The sequence below is a fragment of the Anguilla rostrata genome, chromosome 1 (assembly GCF_018555375.3).
Source record: "Anguilla rostrata isolate EN2019 chromosome 1, ASM1855537v3, whole genome shotgun sequence".
NCBI lineage: Eukaryota > Metazoa > Chordata > Actinopteri > Anguilliformes > Anguillidae > Anguilla > Anguilla rostrata.
The window spans coordinates 67,547,454-67,570,188 of NC_057933.1; the positions used below are offsets into that span (position 1 = coordinate 67,547,454).

At 42.8% G+C, this 22,735-nt stretch overlaps 1 protein-coding gene across 7 annotated transcripts in view; it reads left to right on the forward strand.

The window, feature by feature from the left end:
- Positions 1–22,735, forward strand: part of sema6cb (semaphorin 6Cb) — a 119,161-nt gene that overhangs the window by 40,433 nt on the left and 55,993 nt on the right. For 5 of the 7 annotated variants that reach the window (XM_064352036.1, XM_064351992.1, XM_064352022.1 and 2 more), the window contains exon 3: positions 21,865–22,049. The exons of 1 other annotated variant lie outside the window; for it this stretch is intronic. The gene's annotated coding sequence lies outside the window, so the exon portion shown is untranslated. The remainder of the gene's footprint in view (positions 1–21,864; positions 22,050–22,735) is intronic. One more of the 7 variants, XM_064352002.1, reaches the window with a different exon arrangement.

Here is a 22,735-nt window from a genome sequence, read left to right on the forward strand (position 1 = left end):
GCATTTTAAGTAATTTTCCCTGCAGGCAGTGAGGAGAAAAAGTACTTGGCAGTCCAGAAGGCGCAAAGATTGACAAGGAAAAAGTCACTCACAACTCCTGTACCTTTCTATAGTGGTGCTCAATATAATGGCACGTTTGTTTTTCAGTGACAAATTAAATTTAGTATTAAGCTGACAAAAAAGGCATGCTTTAAAGCCATTGCTGCGGTCACTTTCTTCTGAGTCTAAAGATTTTCAGCAATGCCCTTCCCTTTCTCCTCTCAGAGAGCACGGGCCCTGTAGCGTGGCCAGAGGACTCGCACTACACCCTGCAGTCGGTTGTCAGGGTTCCCTGAATGTGTTTGGCAATGCCCTTTCCTTCGCCTCATTATGGCCTGGTTCTGCATTATGTCCTTACTCTCTAGTAGAGACCAGAAATCTATAGCCTTGGGATGACACCACGGGGTGTTCTACATCTTGTCCAAACAACACTGCTCATTCTTTAGACCTTGAGAGCACAGATGGACAGTGTCACCTTGAGGAAAACTCCGCTGAAGACAGCAACAAACTCAACTTGGATTTAATCCTATGTGGCCACATAGCTCAGGAGGTAAGAGCGGTTGTCTGGCAGTCGGAGGGTTGCCGGTTCGATCCCCGCCCTGGTGTGTCGAAATGTCCCTGAGCAAGACACCTAACCCGTAACTGCTCTGGGGAATGAGCATCATGTAAGCGCTTTGCTGCGCAGATGGCTGCCTCGGTGTGTTGACCAAAGCAAATTCCTCGTATGTGTAAATGTACTTGGCAATAAATTCGATTCTGATTCTGATTCTGATTCTGATTCTGATAAAAGCGCTATATAAATGCAGTCCAATTACCAAAAAAAAAAAAGAAAGCTGAGCTGAAGTTAAGAGATTGGTGTGCTGAAATCAAGAAAAGTCACTTCCCAGTGATTTACAGATCTTATAATGATATCACTCCCTGTTCATGGGGCTCTCAGTTTTACCTCACAGGGAGTATTCTACAAGCAATGGGTGGGCATGCAGTGCTTGTAGACTAAAGTCCAGTTTCCTCAGGGACTCATAGGGTCTCAACCTCTGCACAGATGTTACACCTATGGCCCTCCATAGACAAGATTTTCACAAGTATTAAGGAACATTATTTCCTCAGTCTCTTGATGTATCTCTGTCATCTCATGTGTATCCAGCAAATTAGGCCCCCTGTGTGCTGTTGTTTTGACACTTTGGCCGAGCTCGGGTCCACATATGACTGGAGCGGGCAGGTGCTGGGTCTGAAAGTGCCGGCCGCTCTGCGCTCAATCAGAGGACCGAACAATAGCTGGGGAAAATGAGTCTGGCAGGCAGCGAGGTGGCATCAGCCTGTGAGAGATGGATGTCATGCAGTGTCGCTGCCTAAAGTAGGACAACTCTCAGAAGGACATCAGGTCAGCGTTGGAGCTGCAGCAGAAATGGAAATGGCTTCACCTCAGTCCCCATTTTCAGAGAGCAGATGTAGCCAGAGTGAGCCACATATTTTGTTGTCTGTGAGATGATCGTTTTCCTTTATTTATGGCCGGATTGCTATTATTAACCGTTGGAAACGTCGTTAAATCATTCTTTATTATCTTGTAGTCCAGCGAGTCCTGCAAAATACAGTATCCTTATGCTTCTAGGTGACGGCCCAGTCCCTACAGTCCATCCACCCATCTGTTTGCCAGGTGTCTGTGTGCTCCATGTTTCAAATGTGCAGCCGGTCAACGGAGGTCCTGATTAAATGGGTCCCTCCCCATTTCTTCTACCATCTCTCTCAAGGCCTGTGCAAGGTTAATGAGTGGAATCAATCAGGTCACCATATCCCCCATTCCTTGCTTCTGTTTTCAAATTATGCCTCTTATGCCACATGACTCTACTTTGGAAAAGTCACATGTCCCATTAGAAGTCCGTGTTGTCATGGCTGCACACCTGTACTTAGGTCTCTGTCCACTGTAGCAGGAGCTGACTGCAGGACACTAAATTAGAAATATTCACCACAACACAATTATTGGCTCACAGGTCACAGGCAGTAACTGTATCTGCAAGGTTATATAAGATGTCCCCTGTGACTGTGTCATTGCATTATTCACAGTGCAGCCCTTGTGCATTGTGGCCAAACTGTAGACTTGACTTGTTTAATAGGCTGCCACCACAGAAGTGCCAACTGCCTCTACCATTTTGCCATAAGTCATTTAAGAAAAAACACATTTTAAGAGCTGTTTTTCTCTCAGTTGAAATATTATTGGTGGGTAATAAAGGGGAAATTTTAATTATCTTTGATCTGGTAGTGGGTTTTCCTACCACCGCTTGCTTTCTGTCTCTCTCTCATCCTCCCTCCATTTCCGCTTTCTTTTTCTCGTCTCCTTCCTTCTCTTGTATCATTCCTCTTCCCTTCTCTTCTCTCTGTCTCTCACTTCACTCTTGCCACCCTCAGGTGTGAGCTGCTGTAGAGCTGGGGGTGCTCCTCCAGGCTGGTGATTGTCTGGTTCACTGCAGAAGGGCACGTAAGGACAGGTTCCCCTGGAAGGCACTGGCACCCCTGCGGAACGCCCGACCTGTGCAGTGTCAAGCCTCTGCTCAGACAGAGGTGGCTGGAGCAGGGGATCCAATTGTGCTGAGGCTATTTTGTTCCCTGTGTGCAAATCGCATTAGAACATAACCTACAGCGTTCAGCCTAATAGAGGAACCGTTTTTGTGTGGACCTTCCCTGTTGAGCAGTTTGTAGTAGGCCCTGTATCGCATCCAATCAAATTATAGTTATCTTGCGCTCTTTAGAAAACACTTTCCAAAGATGGCGTTGGGTGGGGTGGGTGGTAAATGATAGGAGGGATTAGACATTGCTGACTCCCCTCACAAATCAACCAGGGGGTTGGGGGGCGGGGCATGTCGCCTAGGCGCGACAAGGAGGGCCTGGCGTAGATGAAGACAGATGGAGCCATCAGTCCACGGATGATGAATCGTAGAATTTGGGAGTGTCTGTCCTTTATGTAGAAGGGACATGGCACTTTCATCAGTCAGGCGGGTCGGCTGTAATTTCATTACAATGGCAGAAAGAGAAGACCTGCCGAGGCAGCAGACAGACACAGAGACTCGTTTTATTTTTCTCATTTGGGATTTAACTCTCTGTGGGGACCAAGTCAGCCGCTCCTCATAAATTATCTTGGTCTGAAAGGTCAAGCTTTCATGTGAGGTCAGTGTGTCTTGTGGGAATGAGCTGTTATTCCTCAATTAGTGTGAATTGGCTAAAATTGCAGGCGGTAATATCCTAATATGCATATTGCTCAAGTTTTTATCAGCATGCTGTGAATAATGTCATAGGGCACGGCTAAGTGGAAGAGTGGAATGTGCGCTGCCAATGAATTGTAATGACCAATAAAGAAACACACAGCTTTGTGGTTAACATGTCTGATAATGATTTTCTTTTTCTTTCCATGTGCTTTACCATCGTTTGTGGCTGACTACTCATCACAGGTAAGATTCACCTCTGACTCTATTCTCTCTGCTCTCTGTTACCACATTCACACTGACTTACAGCTCCTTTTAACTCTCCTCCACTAGCACTGATGTCAGTGTGTCTGTTCACTGAATCAGTGCCCAGGAGTCAAGCGCCTCTTGACCTATAATAATTCACATATTTTTAGAGGGTGCTACCCACAGTGACATGAACGGAGAAATTCTCTGCACAGAAAATCATGCCACAAACCATGACTAGTGATGACTTTACAGCTCAAAAACCACTTTTAACCTCCATTGGTTACATACCCCTTTTCCATATCTTCTGTACTGAATGGTTGGGTAAAAATTGCATACATTATGTACTATATATTGTTTTATTATTGTAGAACCCCATCAGTCTTATATAAAGCAAAGAGATTGCATTGTTTCACTACTTATATTTGGTATTTGAGAGAATGCCGTTGAATGATGCCATTTACATTTGAACTTTCTATGAGCCAGATGTATGTACAGTACATAAAACTGGCAATGCAAAAGGCAGCCTGTCAAGGTGCAGCGGTCTGTGAGAAATTAATGTCTTATTTACTAAGGCCACAGCTAATTACGCAATCAGTGAACGGGACTGCCTACTAATCATATTTTGTGAAAGAAGCAGAGCTTAAAAGGCACAGTTATAAAAACTCCTGTTCAGTGCGTTTGAATATCTTGATTGGATGTGGGGGAAAATTGATGTGCGATGTGATCTTGTGCGACATAAGAGCATATCCAGCACTACAGATAAATTTCAGGAGAAATTGCGGACTTTGATATTCCAGCTGTGGTGGCAATTGACGATTGAAATGATCCAGATGCGAGAGAGCGTGATGTTGCAAGGAGCTTCTTGCCAGGTTGGGAACGTCCTGTGGGAGGTTCTAGGTCATATTTTATTTCTCCCAGAAGAGTAATTATGTCTATGGCCGGGTGTTTGTCACACAAGTTGCAAGTGGCAGTGTTTCCATGATTTTTGTCTCTCTTTTTTGTAAGTTCTGTCTTTCCCCATTTTTAGTGCAGTTCTGACTGGTAACTATAACGCTGCCTGCAGTCCATTATTACAATTAAATGTTTGACAACCTATGTCAGTCTTGATGCTGAGCGTTTCTTGTCCTGTATCTACAGGCTATTACAGGTGCTTCTTCAAAGACTCAATCTCACAATGTAGGCTACAGCATGTACCAAATCTAACTTTAAAGAAATAAAAACAAACACAGTTACCCTGTTTTTTATTTCTTTAGTAATGTAATTTGAGCATGCCAGTTCTATCAGTGTTAATTCAGACATTCTAACGTGTTCTGTTAAAGGCAGAAGCAGGCACTTTCTGTGATTGACAAAAGCAATAACATGCACCAGCCTATCACTGCATTTACCCATATTTTTACTAGTGACAACTGCCCACTGATTCTTTTGAAACTTCAAGCACTTGTTACTGTCGCTACAGTTGTGCACCCTATTTCAAGTTTTTGCCAACTGCTGCACCTAAAATTTGTTGGTTAATTTAATGAATTAATATTTTTTAAACTCTGTGATTTCTGCCTCTTTTTCAGTTTTCCATAATTTTTAACATCTTTGCCATGATTTCTCCATGACTTTAGCCAATATTTTTCCTGACAGAGACTGAGCTTTATAATTGCATGTCGGCTTAATCTAGCCTATACCTTTTGTTGATTTCTTGCTCAGGGAGTTGAAATCGTATGCTTCTTGTTGCAAAGATATTCTCAGTGTGTCTTTGAGGCCTGTACATGCATCTCTGGCTCTACATGTTTACACCATTTTATGTAAAGAGAAGTGACTCCGAAATTCTGCTTGGGAGCCACTCAGGAACCACAATGAACCACAACGGGGGTCAACCCCAAAACCCACAATCACACAGTCATCAGAGTCCTGGCTGTTTAACTGTATGATTTATAACTGTATAACAGCATTCAACCACTTAACCACACAGACACAACTGGCATGCGATGACATCTGACTGTTAATGCAGACGATCATCACAACCGCAGTGGCACCAGGATTGTGCCCTAACAACTGACTAGTACTGTCAGGATTTAAACCCACAACCACTCTGGCACCAGTGGTCTGTCAACTGACCGTTGTGGCTGGGATTCAGTACCCCGTGAGTCCCAAATTAATACCTGAACAGCTGTCCCAGTTGCCTGTGATTCACCCCGGCAGACCCACAGACACCAGCATGGTGGCAGCTGGCCCACCCTGCTCCATAAATGACATGGTCCATTCGTTTGGACTTTGATCTCCTGCGGAGTGTGTTCATACATGTTAATATCACGTCCCTGCCAACAGTAGATGTTAATTACATGTCTTTTATGAGGCAGCGAATGTGCGAGCACGCGGGCCCGTAGCCCTGCTCCCCCGTCGTAGCCTCTCTCCCGGTCTAAGCCGCCTCGGCCGCCATCGCTCACTGCGGGTGGCGCGGTGCGCTCCAGCTGCTCTGGCAGATAAGCCGCTACCACCCACCCGTTCCCCTGCGGGGCCCTGGGCGGAAAAGAGCTTGCACCGCTGCCACTGTGCGTGCAGCGCCAGCCGCCTCCCGCTGTGGCGGCGGCCCCGTCAGTATGCAGAGAAGGAGGAAGTGCCTGTCCGAGACCACCGCTGTTCACCTGCCTCGCGCGTTCGCCATCCATCATGTTTTCGGCGGTGAGAGTAATAAAAATAAGTCTTTCTCTAGTTCGTTTTCAAATCCTGTCCTTACATTCGGCAGATTAGAAATTTTCACCAAGGTGAGACTTCGATGTCTTGTACTGTACGTGCTGTGTTATGCTAGCCAAGAGCTACAGCTGAGGTTCTGATTTAGTAATCTGGAGCCCTGATTCCCGTACCTACACCTGTTCCCTGCTGTTGTCTTACTATGAGATAAATTTAGAACAATGTCTTAACACTGATTCTGTCATTATGGTGCAGAACATTGTCTGTTCTCATTGTTTTGGCCCATAATGCAAGACTGACCAGATTCTGAGATGTTGTGACAGTCGTGGGATCTGAGACTTATTATTTATCTGGGATCCTTTCCCAGGTCCCATCCTACCTGGCCAGAACACGTGGGCTGGTATTGTCTAATTTTAAGTCTGTGTTAACCGATTTTAATTGACACGCCATGCTGTTGAAAAGGACTCCCACGCTTTGATCATAAGGCAAATTAGAATGACCACCGCTTGAATTAAATATTTTTTTATAAAACACCTTTTTTCAACACCTGTTACAGGCTGCAATTTAGTAACTATTTAAAGCATTAGTGCATGGAAACTTGTCTAAATTATGATGCCATGTCATGGATTTATATGACAAATTGCAACTTGGTGCAGTATAAATATATGTTGTAATTAAAATCATCTCAATACTACTTAGTGTTTTAACCTGACAATGTTCATCTTGTTTGAAAGTTTACAATATATAATTTTTTTTCAACAAAATATGCTTCAAAGAGTAGTCATTTCTCCCCGTAGAATAATAAACATTGATTCAGCCGTTCAGCAGGAGCCTGCAGAATGCAATGCACGGCCAACATGCAGAGGCGCCAAATTCTTACAGTCGCATCAGGAACTGGCAGCCTGGGCATATCCGTGCCGTACGGTGGCAGCAGGGGTTGGGAGTTCCTCCCGTCCTGCTGTAAGGCACTGAATTTACAATAGAGGACTGGGGTTGGTATTATTTTTCTATAGCCAGAGCTGAGAGTTGATTGCTTGATGAGAACACCAAGCAAAGGTCAACAAACAACAGCCCGGTCCCTCTGTAGCAGATTGAAAAGGAAATTGTTTTGCTGTGCTGGGAGTCTGGGAGGCGTGGGGCTCATGTAGGCTGGTGCCCATTTTCCCTGCGGGGGGTTTCTTTTGGCTGTGGGGCTTCCAGCTGACCCATCAATGTTGGTCAGTTTGTGGGACTCTGAAATGTTCTGCCATGTCTTGTGGGTGGTAATGGAGGGGTATTGGGGGCTGGGAGGCTATTGGGGGGAGTATTCCCTCCCCTTTTCTGTTAGGTTTGTGTTTTCGCGTTTGAATTGAGAGCACTGAAGGTAGCCATTTAGAAGATGCAGCTCTTTGCTAAGAATTGTCTGTTTCCTTGGTTTCAGAATGTGCCGTTTCACAGCCAAGTTGTAGAATGTTTTTGTTTTTCTAGATTCATTCAGACACACAAACAGTGTATGTGTGCACATGCATGTGTTTACACGTGTCTGTGTGTCTATCAGTGTGAGTGCCTGTGTGTTTTTGTTTATGCAATATAGTCAGGCCGGTTTGTTTTTCCATGTGTGCACGCATATCTACATGAATTTGCCTGTGCTCATGCTGCATTGGCCCAATGAAGCCATATTTTTTCCACTGGAAGCAGAGATGGAAAGAAGTTGGGCCTCTTGGCATGAACATCAGTGGGACTGGCTCTGACAGCCCACAGCCACAGGCCCATTAGCAGACCAGAGAGGCTTGTATTTCTCCAAGCCTGGAAGCACATGACCTGCTATTTTCCACATCCCTGAGCCAAAATAGACAGGCCAGCCAGGCCATAACACGACCATGGTGGGCACTGCAAGCTCTTTTCTGTCAGGGTCCCCATTCCTTTCAAATGAACATTTATGCAGTACTTTTGATAAAGGGCACCTTCTTCTGGGTGATGATCATAAAGTCTATTAAAAGGAAACCCTCATTAAAATAAGCACAAATGCAAGATGTTTAAGATAAGAGGATAATCATAAAAATCATTCTAAGAGGCTTGCAGAACAAAAGTGGAATGCAATTATATAATCAGAATGTATAGCCAAGCCAAAGTACAGTGGTTTGAAAGACTTAATGCTTTCATTTTGACCCGGAATTCACCCTTGAAAATGGCTTAATAGAACTGTAATTGTGTTCCTTGCAGCTGGGATAATCCTTGAAGTTTCATGCAGGGCCATGTGTGGTGCAAAGTCCCCTCTTTCACCCTCCAAAGCCCCCATTCCCCCTTTTCTCACCACGATGGAGACATTGCACAACGCAGGCTGTCTTCTCAATCTTCTGAAAAGTAGGTTGTATATGCAAGGGAGAGGCAGGGGTTAGGGTTAGGTACACCAAGGTACACTGCAGGATTACAAGCCACAGCATTGTTAACCCTTATTGATTGATATGCTGGCTAGGCTTTGGCCCATGGGAAGGGCTGTCCTTACACCAGCTACATGGGGAAACATTAATGATAATTTTATATCAATGTTATGGATAAAACATTTCAATTAAGGCAAAGATTGTAAAATCTGATATTTTGAAAGGTTGGCTGCATTTTAAAAAACTATAAATTGATCAAAGCGTTGCCGATTAATCCTTTCTATATACATTTAAACAGCCTTATTTTTTCAAATCGGAGTTAAATTTAGTCAGATGGACCCCGGGATTTGGGGATTTTGCAGTTGTGCCGCACAGCATTTGCTGAGCTGCACCCCCTGTTTTGTAGCTTTAGGTTTCCTGTGTGCTCTGGTGTGGACTCCCTCTATCAATGCCACAACAGTGATGAAGCGCTGCCACAGGAATTGCCTGACAATTTGGCCTTTCCAGCCCCCAGGGGTGCGCTGGCTTTCTTTAGAAGAGCCATTGCTGGTGACGCATTGAATCCGAGTTCTAAATTGCAATAAACTGGCAATCGTATAGCTGTGCTTTCCTTTGTAGAAGTGTAGAATGCTGCCTTATGACCCAAGTTTTATGGAGTGATATCTGCTAACCGGACCTGAAACGGCTTTCAGTGCTAATTCAATACCGAAGAGGAGTCTGGATGGCTTGGGAAGAGGGCTTTGTGCTCCACTTGTTTTTGCTGAGTAGTAAAGGAGTATTTATGATCTTCTGAGTGTTAACCACTTCTAGGGAAGGTGCAAGATGCTATTATACTGCAATACTATTTTTATTATTCAGAATTAAAAAGTGAATCAGTTGTGGGGAGAGAAAAACATGAGATGTCATCTAAAATGGCTGCCTGGACATTCATGAAAACAAGACCATTCAATGATGAATAAAGGTAATTCAGCCAAACTGTCATGATCTTTAGTGTGTCTAGCACTGTAAGTTATAGGTGTCACATCAGCAATTTAGCTGTTGTACCGTTATAAGCTGCTTTAATGGGTGACTAATAATCCTCTAATTGATCTTCCACTGTAAAGTTAATATATTTCTGCTGATGCGTTCCTGTCCTATCTGTCAAGGACATTCACAAAAAGTGTGAATGGTGTCGTCTGAAGTGTTGTGTTGCTATGTTGATTATTTTGGTGTAAATTTGATTTGATTAACAGAAAGTTACCACTCTGGTAATAGGAGCATATAAAGTGCTTCTGATAGCTGCTTATTCTGATCAGAACAAACACATTTGGCATTACCCTACAATTTGAAAGCTGTTGCAAGGTCCTGACATAGTTTCATACACCCAAATGACTCCAAGGAGGCTGAAGGTGAATGTGGTCTATTAATGTATTTAAGATCTCCCATTACTGCTGGGATTTTTCAGAAATTTCATTAAACTGAGAGGAAGCTTTAGATACTGCTGTTAGCACCCTTCAACGAGTTGGAATATGCATAGTTTCGCAGTGTTTCTTCCACAACCCAGAGTGTTACTGGTCATCTCATATTGCCCATTCCTTAATTCCAATTAATACAGGGATGTCAGTGTTCATACATGGTTCATTTTTTTTCTCCATTTGAATCCTCCTTGACCTCTGCTGCTTTTGGCGCAGATTACCACTACCGACTGCGGTCTCCCCTGACCACCAGTAGGATCTGCATCATAGATTCCTATCTCAATAGTTTTTCTTTCCCGGTTACGTGGGGGAACACTGAGACTTCAGAACCTCTCAATAGATGTCCCACAGGGTTCTGTCCTTCTGTCCTTCCTTTCTACCTCCCTCCACTGGCTACCTATATCAGGTCACATCAAATTCAAAACCTTGGTGCTGGCCTATTAGGTAACTAAAGGGACAGCTCTGTTATCTATCTTCAAAAGATCATCAGACCCTACACACTAACCAGACCCCTCCGCTCTACTATCTCTCGGTATCTTTTACCTCCCACCTGCACCTGCTCTTCCAATTCACATTCTCTTTCTGTTCTGGACCCTGGTTGGTGAAATGAGCTGCCCAGTACTGTTAAACAGCAGATACCCGGCCTATCTTAAGTGCAGACTGAAGTCTCACCGCTTCACATTGCGCCACAGCTCCCCTGACCCGTTTATATACCCTTTCTTGCTTTCTTTGGTTTTCCTTTTTGGATAATGTCATACGTATTTCTGTGTAATGATAGGTTATCTGTCTAGTGGTACTTTCTTTTGTTACAAATAAATTGTTGGTTCGTAGGTTAACATTACACTTATTGATTATAAATGGTCCTTCTGTGGCTTTTGGTGTTGTGGCTCTTTTGCACTTTTGAGAGTAACACTGATGTTCTCTGCTTCTGTGTGTCACTCCGGATAAGTATGTCTGCGAAGTAATTGTGACCTAATTTACTGTAACATCTTTCAAGATCGATACTTTTACAGCCAAAGCAAACCAAGATAGAAATTGGCTAAGCTTTGCAACCAGGTTACATATGTTTGTGTATTTTGGGTTGTTTTACATTTTTATGAGGAGTTTTTAACACCGCATTCATCTTAATGACATGTTAGACTGTTGAAAGAATGCTACTACACAGGTAATGTTGGAGTTGACATGTGGAATGCGTTTGTCGCATACAGAACCAACATATCAGTGACCCAACCGAAACTGTGAGTGACAGTTTCAGGATAACTGATACACAAAATGCTTCCATTGCCCTGAAAGGACGCTTGTGGTTGAGAAAGATATGTGCAACTTTGATGTTTTGGTTGTTAAATAATACATGAAGTTAAGCAGTATGTGCGCCCGTAGACTCCCATCTCAAATACATGGCATAACTGCCTAGTTGGTACAGTGCGTCAGCTTACAGCTCTCTTGAACTTTACCACGCCAAATGGACAACCTTGGTGAGGTCCAAGAAACATGGTGACTTTTAACCTGAAGCACTATCTGAAAGATCTATCTCTAATTATCATTCTTTTGCTGTTGTAAAGTCCAGACAGTGAGATAAGAAAGCTGCTGGGGATTTTGGGGGGATTGCTATGGATATGAAATTTCATCTGCTGCAAAGCTGCATGTTTATAAAGGAGCGTGGAGATAGGAGATGCCGAAAGAGAGATTACCAGGCTGCCTGCCGTCTGCCTTCGACCAGGAACACAGAACTCATTAACTCCAAATCTATGCGTGGACACGCCGTGCCAGCACAGATCTGCGGAGGAGGTGACGGAGGCGGTTTGCGGCCCATATATAGGGGACCGGCACGTGACGGGAACAAGACGTCCCACCTCTAATCCAGGATTACCTGTCTGGTTCTGTCTTGCACATGGACGAAGATGACTGAAGCTGTGACGGCTCTGGGTGGGGTGTACGCTGCTGCTTGAACCCTTTGAATCTACCCATCCTGATCGTCAGAATGGAAGGATGTGTGGTATTTACACAGGTGAAAGTGGGTGTCAGAGGTAGGAGGCTCCGTTAATGGAACTGGTCAGACACCCGCCTGATAAATATCTACACCATCAGGTTGAAAGAGAGAGGGGTCTTCAACAGACCATCTTTCAAAGAGTTCTGGGTAATTTCCTGTGACAGCAAAAAGAGTTGCTCAGCAGGGAACAGTTCTGATATCTGTCTGTGGTGTCTGCTTCCATGTCAGTGCTCAGGGGAACATGATAAGTGAGCCTTGTCAAAGCGTTGCTTGTCTTAGAAACTCCTGTCATGCAAAAATGGCAGATGAATATTTGTTAAGTGCAGTTGGGATTTTTTTTGTTTGTTAGTTTCCAAACCTATAATGCATATAGATGTGTGTGTCGTGTTTGAAACACTCCAGCCCTTCAGTCAATGTGCTGGTCGTACCCCATTTTTCCATATTTTGTGCGGACACACTGTATATATTTTGGCTTCATGACTATTAGTGCAAATGAGCCTTTAAGTCAGCCTAGTACAGCTAGTTTCATGGGTGATTATTTTACACATCCAGGACATATGATGGTTCAGACAAAAGGGGAGAGGACCCCTTAGGGTGCAGTTTAGGGTGAGTTTTTAAAGCGGGGCTGAAAGATATAAGGAAGGTCAGGGGTTCTGCTGATTTAGTGCTGCTGGGCATTCATTTATCCACTAACTTGGTATCACCTCTTAATGCCCCTTCCATAGATACCACTGAATGAGTGAAAGGCACAACAGTGGTATTGTTTTTAAATGCCATTTTTTGCTTATTGGAGATCTGGTCTGTGTATTTGTTATTACATTCTTGCAGTATTTTGGAGCATTATGTAACTCTCTGTGTGTGCGTCCGTCCATGCGTGTGTGTGTGATGACTAACCTTCAAAATAGTAAATAAATGGATTAGACTGGAAAAATTCAACCACCATTTATAGATGCCAAGAACATTATGTGACTGTTGTCTGTTGAACTCATTTATTTTCATTCATAGCATAGCACACAGGGGTTCAACTGTCAGTTGTTAAGCTCTTAAATTTGTTATGGGTTTAAATATGGAGATATTATGCTGTATTTATTTTCTTGGAAGCAAATTAATCTCCTAGCTCTGAGGTCTTCCTTTTAGGCTTGTGTTATGCAGAGTAATTCCTAAACATGAGGGTTGATTTGGTGACATGCTCCTGCCTTAAAGGTCATTTTTTAAGAATTTGCAATACCACAATTCTTTGGAGGTTCGATTTCCCCTTTCCAGTGTCTACCATATTTCACTCCTGTTGCACTCCCAAACTTTGTTTTCTAAAAATGAGATTTATTCTGTTTTGGCTTAGACGCAGAAAGCCTGGATCTTTTCTGCTCAGAATGTCAGTTTCTTTGTTTACTTTGCAAGTGCCTCAGCACCTGGGAAAGTACTGAATACTGTGCTAATGTGGGAGCTACCTAAAAAGCTAAGTTATTATTTAAAACAATAAATACAGAAAACATACCACTGCTCTCTATCGTCAGTGCCACTGTCATATACTGCTCATTTTTACGGCTTAGCTGCACAAGATTGCTTGAAATGTGGGGTAAATCAATAGGAAATGTTAGTTTGTTGTCCTAAGAGGCTTAAAATTGCTGTGCTTGTCTCTTATTTCTGTATTAGTTTCTGGGCTTTTGAGATACCTCGGTAAGCCCATTGAAGGGGGAGATGATGGATGAGGGTGGGGCAATAAAAATTACCTCAGTTTTCATTCCAAGCATCCCCCTGGGCAAGTGTATCCAACTAAGCTCAGTGTCTGTGTGTGTCTGTTTGTGTGTGTGTGTGCACGCACCTATTTTGTGGCAACTGCACAACTCAGAAGAGAAATAAAAATTACTTTAAAAATGAAATGTCCTCACACATTTTTTCTCTGTCAGGGGGTAAGATTATACTGACATTTTTCATTTAGTCCTTAAAACTAGGGTGCACGCACAGTCTGTTTCTCTCTCTCATACACACACACACATACACATGCACACACACACACACACCATACAAATACTGAGATACGGTAAGTGAAGTATCGACTGTAGGCCAAGATCTTTTAGAATTTGGGAATTAACCAGCTAGTTATATTTTGTATGAAACCTGAAACACTGACCACACTATGATGCATCTATCTCTATGTTCACCCCACCACCTTTTTTCAATCAATATATAGTGTAGATGTAAGTGATGTGGATGGGGTGGTTGGTGGGGCGGGGGGGGGGATTCAGCGGGGGAAGGTTTCCCAACTCACTTGTTCTGTAATTGGAAAGGTCTACTTCCCTGTTAACCTCTTATTATCGTTTCTCGCTTGTATTTATGGTATGTCTTTACAATTTTTTTCCGTAGTATTATACCACTGTGAAATGGGGCTTCTCCATGTTGCTGGTGTAATGCGTCCTTTAATAAAGACACAGGTTGCTAAATCGGGAGTGTCAGTCTCTGTTGCGTGGTGCTCTCGGGGTGATTTATGGTCGCTAGCGTTATTAGATTATGGGGCCCAGCTCTGCTTGGAGTGGATGATAATTCTGGTCTGCTGCCCCAGGGAGCAAAGAAAGAGTGAGCTTTTCATTCCAACGAGAAATTCTTCAGTTTTTCCCCCACATATGGTATGAAGAATCACTATCCGCAAGCTGGTTTAATGGTGTTTGCCATTTTCTTTCTGGCATGGTTCAAAGCATGGCAGAAAAGAGTGGTCTTCAGTTTTCTGAGCATGGCTGTGCAGGACCAGCAGAGAACAGCTGGGTTGTTCTGGTATTTCCTGGGTAAAGTGCTCACGGTCCATTGATTGTATGTAAAGAGCAGACCATTTTCAATGGGGGTGAGTATGACCTCACCCTTAATTTACTTTTTCCCTTCCCTACAACCATAATTCACTTTCTCCTTTCACCCCAGTGTATTTTCTCTGTAGTAGTAAATGAGGGCAGAGGCACTATTTATCCCCTCCCTTATGACCAAAGTCTTCCCTCTTCGGTGTCATCAGTGGGTATGCAGTGCTGCCTGCTTGCCTGCCTAGTAACAGTTGTCAGAGTCTTACAGTACACGTCCCTTTTTTGTGCTCAACAGAGGGAACTCAGCCTGCCCTCTTTGCCAAGAACACTGGGTTCTGGAGCTAATTGGACACTAATAATGGCTTTATTTTGTTCTTTCTTTCTTTGTTTGTTTGTTTGTTTCTTTCTTTCTTTCTTTTTTCATAGAGCAATATTTCAGAACTTTAGGTTGGTCTGTAGCCTGAAGTTTGTAACCTTCATAATGTCTGTATAAGCATTCGTGGGTATTTATATCTGCTTATTACAATGGGCACAAATAGTTGTTTTTAGCATTGCCTAAGATCAGAGGCTTAGCACCTGTGTATATCTGGTAGGGTCGCTTTAAACTGGTACAGCATGCTTTCACTGCAGTGATGGGGACAGGGGGTTATGTAGTGTGTTTGTGTGTGTGTGTGTGTGCGTGTGTGTGCTATATTATGCGTACTAGCTATCTATGTATCAAGCATTAAACTATCAATCATTCTTATACACGCATGAATTACAACAGAATTATGCAGGTCAGGTATGGGAATGACACAGACAGGATGGGACGGGGAGGACATAGGAAGAGAGAGCATGGCAAATGTGAAGTAGAGATGGATAAATAGAAAGCCGGTTAAAGACGGTTTGTTATCCTTAATGGATGCGCTCCTCTGGCCTTTAGCATCGTGAGCTGTGCCGACAGCCTCTATCAGTAGGCAATCCATCGATGTGTCACTCCTTAGTCTGGAATAAGAAAGAGCTGTAGGTTTTAAAGGACACTTATAGGACATACACCCTATTTCTATCAGACCACTTTACATACACTTATTTAAATGAGTGAAAAAACGTGTACATGACCTGTGTACATGCAGATATATGTGCATGTGCACACTTGCACACAAAAATGCTACACACGCGCTCCCAGGAGCTGACTAAACGCCGTTGGTATATTGTTTGTCCTCTGCTGTTGGATTACAGAAGGGAGGTAGAGAGGTCCTTGTTGAAGTCGGAGACGCCAGGCTCAGTGTAGCATTGGTAAACAAGAACGGTCTGAGGAGTCCTAACAGTCACTGCTTGCAAAGGTCCACTAACACCATCCAAATTAAAGTAACGTTTCATCCGGTTTCATCGCATACTTCACAGGAAGAACGACTCCAAATTTTTCACTTTGCCATTGCGTCATCCCAAAAGACCAGCATTTGAGGTTAAAGTAAAAGCGTTCTGCATTAAGTAGCTGCTGAAGCCAAAAAAAAAAAAAGCTGTCAAGCGCCGTGATAAAAGCATACCAACAAAGTTTGGCCCATTTTTGTCTATAGTTTTGAGCGACGACACATTGAACACGCCACTGCTGTGACAGTATGGCCCCCCTGCTGTGACAGGGGAGCGTGTTCTTAGCTGAAGTCATCATATTCACTTTTTTTTCTGCAGTTTTCTCTTCCCCAATCTGTCTCTAATTCCATTTCATACTTGTGCTTTGAGGCCCTCGAATTGCTTGTCTTTCTTGTTAATGGACTTGGCCTTTTCACTGCGTTCTCTTCCCAGGGCTCAAGTGTTTTGGTCTGCTTTATGTGCCTTTTTAAAGCTGCAATTAGTTTTAAAGCACACCAGTCTTCATCCTTGAGTAAAAAAAAAAATACAAGAGGTTAGGGTCTTTATATTCCAGAAGGTTTTTTTTTTTTTTTTTTTGTGTGTGTGCCTGATGTGCTCTGTCTGTGCATAACAAGGTAGAATTTGTGAAACAGGCCAGCTGCCTCTAAGCTTCACAAAGATTAAATTATAAGTTACCTTTGCATTGTAAAGGCTTTTTTTTGTTGAAAGATTTAATGAATCAATTTGGAGCGACAAACCACCTCTGTTCAAAAATCGTTATGATGTCTAATGGGAAGTGTACATTGCAAGATCTGAGAGACCTGGAAGTCGCTCACAAAATGAATAATCATATTAATGAGGCCTCACCCTTTCAACATTCTGATGCTGGATTTTCCCTTAATGACTCAGATTTCAGATGGAGAATAATGAAAAGGACAAGGAGAGCAAAAATGCCTTCTCCATAAATCTCTGTCTGTTCCCTGAATCTCATTAAAGACAGTTTCATTATAATGGACTGAAAGACAGATAAGGCACGACGGCTGCTTTTGCAGTAATGAGCTTCCATTGCGATTTGTGGCTTTAGAATTCGTATTTCCCTCCAACACATTTGTACATCCTTCCCATACCTTTTAAAATTGGGTTTTGTGATGCACTCCCACTCTCCACCAATGGGCCTGACATCAGGTTTGATTTCAGTCATGGTGCTCTTGTCTTCATGTATAGATGGATGAGGCCACAAATTGTAATTTGCGGACCAGACATGGCTAAATATAACTCATTATTTAGCTCTGTAATTGATATTTTACCGTTCGTTTTATTCTTTATCTCCAAGAAAACAAAGTAGATCAAGTGCAGCTTAAGAAATTTATTTATGATTTGCAGTTGGGTATGGACTGAACATTTGACGAGGAAGGACAAGGGGTCCATGTAATATGGATGCAAATCATGTTTGTTAGTTACAATTACAATTACAAGTGACCTGTAAACGCTTTTTTGCAAAGCGGTGTTTTAGTGGCTGTCTCTGAGATTTCCAGTCGACATATTGGATGTACAGCAAAATTCAGTATTAACTGCGGTGTGTCTAGTCTGACATTATGCAGTGAAGAGGAGATTTTTGAAAAGAGCCGGGTCTTTTGATGAGAAGGGCTGAATTTGACAAATGCTCACTCACCTATATAGCCTGTGATGGTGTATGACAATTTACAGTATAGGAAGGAAAGGGAAGGATAATTTTGGGATATATAGTTGTGGCTGTGTCACGAAGGCTCTACCCTTAAGATTAATGCACTGGCTGATCAGGAACATCAGGTCACATTTTAATTTATGCAGCTTCCAAGGACTTATTCCTGGGAAGATGAGAGAAGGAGATCGATATTTCCACTCAGTGTCCTGTAATGAGTGTGATCGCACCTGGCACAGACTGTTATTATATGCTGGTTATTCTGCCATCCTCTGACCCACGCCTCGCCAACCGTTACCAGGGGCAACTGATAAATAACAGCCAAGGGACTTGCATGCACACACGGTCTCCCTAACGTTCACACTCTTAGCAGATGCTCATTCATACAGATGCGTGTTGTGTGCAAATCCTCTCTCTATTTCCCTCTCCCACAGCCACACAGCCCTTGTTTTTTTCTCCCTTGCTCAGTGTGAGAAAACAGTCTATGGCTGTCAATGTAAAGTGTGATCGAATCCTGAAAATTATATGTGAGTTCAGTCCTCCTGGTTAAGTTTTCGCTTTCCATTTTTATATTTTATGCCATTTAATATATGGAGCCCTTTACGGTGCCAGGAAATGAGAGTAAAGATGTCAAATGAAAGCAAGTTTCAGTGCATGCATCCTCCCAGTTAGCACAGCTGGAGGCAAACACTGTCATTATACATATTAGATCTCTGGATTATCAAATTGTATTGCCAAGAGGCGATTGCTAACAAGACACTTAGGACATAATGGCTCTATATGAGGGTGCTAAAATCATCAGATTTATTCTGTACTATGCACTTTCTGGCCTTTTTTTAAATGTTCTGTACAGTACAGCCATGTCACAATACAGATTTATCCAGCCCACTTTACCTTTGTGTACATGTTGTGAAGTCTAAGTCACATACGGTGAAATGCAGGATGTGATGCATCTTGTGCTGGTGTGTGGCCTATTGTTCGGAGCCTGTGCTTGATGGTTTGAGATTTTCCTAGTTTGCTGGACGTGTGAAAAAAATGAATGTACTGTGTAAATCAGCATGTAAATGGAGTCTGTGTACTTTATGATGGTTACTCACTACAGCACAGAGGTCGACCTGGACTGGATCCGATGTCCAGGCATCACTTTTGGTGTAGCCTATTTTTATACCATATTCCATAAGGCAAACTGCATTGTCTCACAACTGTCTTAGTGCAGTGTGAACTGAAGTCTGTTGGATCCACTCCCCCCACCTCCCTACAGGCTGAAATTAATCCAATTAGTAATCCATCAGGACATCAGGACAGCCTTCCCACGCTAATAGAGAATATGACAGCAGCCCCTGCATTATTAATACTTCCATTTCAAGGCCCCAGGGCCGCGGGCAGGCAGGTCCGGGGGCCATTCATCACTGCAGTGAGGCATCCAGTGTACTGCCTGCTGGAGCTTTTAAACAAATTGCTACAGAGATGGTGCAGGGGGAGTGGATGAACAGCAAGAGAGAAAGGTAGAGATATGTAAGGCCAAAAGGAGATAGAGAAGGTGGAATTGAAGGAAGGACACCGTAAAGAGAAGGGGGAGGGCATGGTAGATGAGGTATGCAGAAGCTCATTTAGCCAATGAGGCAAATATAAATGCTAGAGTGGTTTGTTAAGCGAGGCTGTTTTCAGAAATGGAGCTGTTTGGCGAGAAAATGAAGTAATGCGGAGGTCACAGGGTTGTGCTTAGCCATAGCAGTGACTATCTCTCAAAACTCACTCAACAGCACATTCAAATCCAAACAACCCTGCTCCAGCCTTCCTGCATAATAATAATGCTAATAATAATAATAATTAATGATGCCGTAACCCATCCTCATCTCACCCTAGAAATATAATTATCAAGAATTTAAGATGATGTAAAGAAACGTACTATTTGTGGATCGGAAATCATTTGTCTGTTGTTAGGGTACAGATTTGCTGGCAAACATTTGAGCAAAAGCTAAACTGAATAAAGTGCACTGCGGTTGGAGAGAGCATCAGTTGGTTTTCAGTTTGAGTATCTTAAGGAACAGGACAGAACAGGACTTGTATACCTCGATTTCTGGGGACTGGTGACAGTCAGGTACAAAGAAGTACATTCTTATTCTGCTAAAACGTATTAATAACATGTCGAGAGTTGGGTTAAGTGAGTAACAATGTATCTTCCATCAACAGCAAGACTAACATTAAAATTAGATGAATGAAAATTGAAAAGAAGTAAAAATTGTGTGCCTTGTTTTTCAGCATATTATTTTAAATTATTGTACAGGGAACACAATTTACTCATTCAGATTTTCAATGAAATTGATCGTTCTGGAAGTGTCCTGTAGGAACCATTTTCTCATGAAACCTGTCCTGTTTTCTGTAGTTGCAGCTTATTCTCTTCTTCATATTTGTGCACTTTGGGAATTAGTGCTGCTAATTGTCCCTGAAAATTGAATTTAAATATTATTATCCTTAACCATTAGAATGTTTTGGAAAACATATTTAAATATTGTTAAATTCCTGTACCGTCAACCAGCATGTACATGTTTACCAGGCTTGCTATATACAGTGCAGTCATGCGCGCTGTTTTCGACACAGGTGCCTCTGGCAGTGTTATTTCTGCGGTTTGCAAGTGGGCCCTCAGATTACTAGTTGTGTGATATGTGCTTCATTATGCAAATTCTGCTAACTATTGTTCCATTCTGTTGGCTCTTCCCATGCACTGTACGGAATTTAAACACTATTCAAACCGTACTTAAATGTTTAGGAGAGAGAAACTGCTTTCTGAGGGCTCGTTCAAAGTTTTTGGATATGATGCTTCAGCTTTAGTGTTGGTTTGATTTGTAAAGAAATAGGCCTACTTCCTACTGAGGATGAAATCTATTGCGACAATGGGATTATGCCAGAAGGGTCATCAAGGGACGTGTTTAGCAAGCAAACAAGTTCAAAAGCATTTGGAAAGTAATTCAAAAGCAGTTTGTTATAGTCAAGACTCAGTGTCGGTTTCAGTTTGAATCACTAACATTCTATGGATTTTTTAGAGTGGAAAAGCAACAGTAGGAGTGTGTGTCCAATGCAGCTGACTGGCAGATGAGGCTTATGTGGCTTAGAGGAAACTGACGGGGCTGCAAGTTCACATCCCAAGAAGAGCACCACTCTTGTGCCCAAAGTATTTTCTGTTGTTTGCTTTGCTTTGCTGATGTGTAAGTGAATAATGTATATAATGCAAGTTTAAGTAGTATCCCAGGGTAAGGGTATCTGCTAAGTAAATAAATAGTTAAATGTGCTACAAGGTGATGACTTCATGGGCAGTTTTTGAGCATCAGCCACATTTGCATTAGTCAGCCGTGTAGTATATTAAAGGTTCAGTGTCCTGCTTTGTGAGGAATGCAGCCTAGAAATGTTTTTTTTATTTTTTTAAATATGGATAATTTCAGTTAAATGCAATCATTGCAATGTCATTTGAGAAGGTGAAAATAGAGATGTTTGTGGAAAGCCTTTGAATCTGCCTTGACTGAATCTGACTGACTGGGGAAGATAATACCTTCACTTGGGGACAAGGGCAGGGAAGAGCCTGGGCTACAAGGAGCAGCTGCTGTGAACTCACAGTGGATTTGGACAGCCAGCTGGCAGGAGGGTGCTCAGCAGAAAAGTCTGGTTGGAGTGTATGATGTCTGAAAAAAGGGTTTCAATGTTTTAGACAAAGCCAAAGTCTACCATCTCCCTGCAGTAAAATAAATGAAAAATGACAGTGTAAGATGGCAGAATAAGTGCCTATTGGGCCAGCAGGAAGAAGTCACATATGCCCTCATGCTTTTCTGCCATTTCAAGCTGTTGCTCCTATTGAACCTGCAACAGCTGCTTTTGTTCAGTGTTCCCCGACTTATGTTTCTAAGGGTGATCACTCAAATGATATTTAGCCCGTGTGGCCACTTTGGACATGGGCTACCTATCACTGCAAGGATCTCACAGAGACTCTGCCCTGCATGAAACTTGGGCTGTTCACCTCTGTTTCTACTCTGCAGCATTACAATTAGGAAATGCCTGTCATGAACAAAAATAATGTTAACAAAGTATTAATGTGTTGTTTGTTCTGGTAGGACGTTGCTGAGGGCTGCCATCTGAAACAGTTCTGAGGGGGTCCAACCCCCCCCACCACCACCACCAACACCATCAGCATAACATCCCCACCCACTGCACCAGTGAATAATACACAAAGTGAACCCGAAGGTACCAGAAAGTGATCAGTCAATTGGACTTCCACCTCAGCACACGCAAACAGTGAGTATATCTACCTGCCTCCACTCTGCTTATTCCTATTACATGATGTGCCATACATGACAGAATGGAGCTCAGTGCATGGTTTGAAGGTGTGAACTTATCTATATAGACTACTCTTTTTTTTAAAGTTTCACCATGCTAGGCAGTTGTACCTTGTCGCTGGTCTCACAGTACAGAACCCGGTGTCTGAAATAGCTGAGCCTACGATTGTTCTGAATTTCCTCCAGTCTGGGGTTGATGGAGGGACAGAGTGAGTCCCAAAGAGCCAGTGGCATAGTCCATCAGTGTCACACCTCTGTCTCTCTCCCAGACCTGATGGCCATCTCTAATGGGGACATCATGATCCTGTACCTAACTGGTAATGGACAATTAGGACAAGAATGGTCCCATAATGATGGTTCTGCCTCTGGCAGACCATTGGAGCACCTTCATATTATCTGTGACATTGAGAGTCTTCTTGACTGACCTAGTCTGCAGGGCTGCCAAAAATCTCTTCAATTTTTTTTTCTAACAAGAACGAAATGTTGAGCCTAGTTTCATGCATGGTAACTTGTGTTTTGGACCTGCAGGGGCTGTAGTGTGATGGAAGGATGGTTCTTACATAGTAATGTCCACTGTATGCTGCCTGGCAGGCAGTCTGTATGTTTGGAGCATATTCATTGTGTGTTTCAATGAAAGAGGGTGTGGTGA